Here is a 3,183-nt window from a genome sequence, read left to right on the forward strand (position 1 = left end):
TCTTCCTTCCCTCTCCTCTCCCCTTCCTAGTTCTTCTTCTTTCTTCTGCCTCCTTCTTCCGTTCTCCTTCTTCCCTCTCCTTCCGTTCTCCTTCTTCCCCTCTCCCTCCGTTCTCCTTCTTCCCTCTTCCTCCTTCCTAATTCTCATTTTTTCTCTCTCCTCCTCCTCGCCTCGTTTCTTCTCTTCCTCCTCGCCGCCTCTCTCCTCCTCCTTCTAATCTCTCTCTCTTCACCCTCCCACTCTTTATTCTTCATTTCTTCCTCTTTCTCCTTCTTCTTCCAATTCTTCTTAATGTCTCCCAGTCTTGCTTTCTCCTTCTCTTCCCCTTTTTACCTCTTCCTCTTACTTATCTTTCTATTCTTCTATCTATCCCTCTTCCTCCTTTTTTCTTCTTCCTTTTCTTCTCCTATCCCTCCTTCTTCTTCCCTTACTTTTCGCCGTCTCTTACACCCTTTCCCTCTTCTCTTCTTTCTTCCTCCTCCTTTTTCTTCTTGCCTTCCCTCCCCCCCTTTTTTTTCTTTTGCTTATTCTCAATTTCTTAATCAAATCTCCACTATCTCTTTATTCTCCTTCTTCATTTTCTCCTTGTCTTTCTCTTCCTTCTTCTGCTTCTCTTCATCTTCTTGTTTCTCTCCCTCTTCTCCCTCCCTCTCTTCTTCCCCATCATTATCATCCCCCTTTTTCCTTTTTCCTTTCCCCTTTTTTTCTTTCCTCACTCTTCGCTCTCTCTTCCCTCGTCTCTTTCTCTCCTTCCTTACTTACCTTCCCATCCTTTCCTCCCTTCCTTCCTCCTTCCCTTTCTCCCCCATTCTTCCTCCCCAATCATTCCCTCCTTCCCTTCCCCCTCTCCCTTCCCTCCCTCCTCCATCTTCTTCCTTCCCTCCCTCTTCTCCCTCCTCCCCCTCCCTCCCTCTTCTCCCCCCTCTCCCCTCCCTCCCTCTTCTCCCCCCTCCCCCTCCCTCCCTCTTCTACCCCCTCCCCCTCCCTCCCTCTTCTCCCCCTCTCCCCCACCCCTCTCCCCCTCCCCTGCTCCTACGTGTGCGTGTCTCCTCCGATGTCCTTGTTACGATGGAGAAAAGGAGGCATTTCTCATAACGATAATATAGGCGTTGCGGAAGGGTGGGCGGGGTGGGCGGAGAGGGTGGGGTGGGCGGGGTGGGTGAGGTGGGCGGAGAGGGTGGGGTGGGCGGAGTGGGCGGGGTGGGGGAGGCGTCGGGGGGAGCGGGGTGGGTGGGTGGGCGGCAACCCTACAATCGAACGCTACGAGCGAAAGGCTTTTGAACAGCAAGAGGGCGGGGCCGGAGGAATTGGGCTGGGCTTCGGGAGGCTTGATCTCTCTCTCTCTCTCTCTCTCTCTCTCGCTCTCCCTCTCTATCTCTCTCTCTCCTCTCTCTTTCTCTCTCCTCTCTCTCTCTCTCTTCTCTCTCTCTCTCTCTCTCTCTCTCTCTCTCTCTCTCTCTCTCTCTCTCTCTCTCTCTCTGTTTATAAACGTGTGCGTGCATTTATGTATATGCATATATGAATATACAGTAGTTATGAATATAACAGTAATCAAAAATGCATATTAATATGTGTGTGTGTGTGTGTGTGTGTGTGTGTGTGTGTGTGTGTGTGTGTATGTGTGTGTGTATGTGTGTGTGTATGCGTGTGCGTGTGCATGTACGTGTTGTGTGTGTGTGTGTGTGTGTGTGTGTGTGTGTGTGTGTGTGTGTATGTGTATGTATGTGTGTGTATGTGTATGTCTATGTGTATGTGTATGTGTATGTGTATGTGTATGTGTGTGTGTATACACGTGTGTATTTGTGTATGCTTATGCGTGCGTGTGCGTAAACGACCCGCATGTTTACGCCCAAGCATCGCGTGCGTGTGCGCGTGTATGTACAGGTGCGCGAGTGGGTATTTCGAGCCGACGTGCCCCCGAGTGTCCACACAGCGCCCGACGAAGAGCAGGGCAAACACAGCTTCCGTACCGAGAGACAAACAGCTTCTTCTTCCTGGTCCTCCTCACCTGGTCCCTTGTTACCGGGTCGCTGTTCAACAGGTCGACAAACAGCAGATTTTACCTACAAGTCAGGCTGGTCCACCCTGCGAGACCCTATTATAGGCGGGGAAATAAAGTCGATAAGGAATGGCGTGGCGTAGTGTTAAAGGGGGGAGGGGGGGGGGGGGCTTGACATAGGCGATAAGGGGCGGAGTCATAAACAGCCTTAAGAAAGTTGTTTAGATCTTGGGCAAGTTTACACATGTGCAAGAACACGTGTACATTCAAGTACGTATTAGTTCGGACACATACATGCAAAGAAGTCTCTTAACACGTAGATATATATATATATATATATATATATATATATATATATATATATATATATATATATATATATATATATTATATATAATATATATATATATATATATATATATATATATATATATATACTAATAGTCGTACATACTTTCTCTCTCTCTCTTTCTCTCTCTCTCTCTCTCTCTCTCTCTCTCTCTCTCTCTCTCTCTCTCTCTCTCTCTCACACACACACACACACACACTCACACACACACACACCACACACACACACCACTCACACACACACACACCACACACACACACACACACACTCACACACACACACACACACACACACACACACACGCACACACACACACACGCACACACACACACGCACACACACACACACACACACACACACACACACACACACACACACACAGAAACAAAGAAAGAAACAAACAAACAAGCCGAACACCCACACGTGGCCTGTATTTAGGTACGATTACATAAAACTCACGAGTGACGACCGCAGCGCCTCTGGGTAAGTGTGGCCAAGAATTATTCAATAAACCATGACCAAGTGTTGCCAAAGACACACAATCCATATTTATTGACTAATAAAGATTTTTTTTATAATAAATAAATAAAAAAAAAAAAACAGAAAATATTACGCAAACGTTTGTGTTAAATACGACCCAAGCTAGGTAACTAGACACGCACGCTCTCTCGGGCAAGTATGACCTCAGGCCTGGCCAGATGATGGCGGTAAACACCAGTAATTGCTATGTAATCTGCAGGCGGTGGCAGGTGCTGCGGTGCCGGCCAAGATTTACTGTGATTTTCCTTTCGAGCGGTTTGTCGCCATGTTGAAATAATCCGGTTTCTTTCGCTTT

The 3,183-nt window shown here is 47.5% G+C and overlaps 1 protein-coding gene across 1 annotated transcript in view; it reads left to right on the plus strand.

The window, feature by feature from the left end:
* The window catches only part of LOC119583351, a 12,430-nt gene that overhangs the window by 7,315 nt on the left and 1,932 nt on the right, over positions 1–3,183 (plus strand). The gene's annotated exons all lie outside the window — the stretch shown is intronic.

The sequence above is a fragment of the Penaeus monodon genome, chromosome 17 (genome assembly GCF_015228065.2).
Source record: "Penaeus monodon isolate SGIC_2016 chromosome 17, NSTDA_Pmon_1, whole genome shotgun sequence".
NCBI lineage: Eukaryota > Metazoa > Arthropoda > Malacostraca > Decapoda > Penaeidae > Penaeus > Penaeus monodon.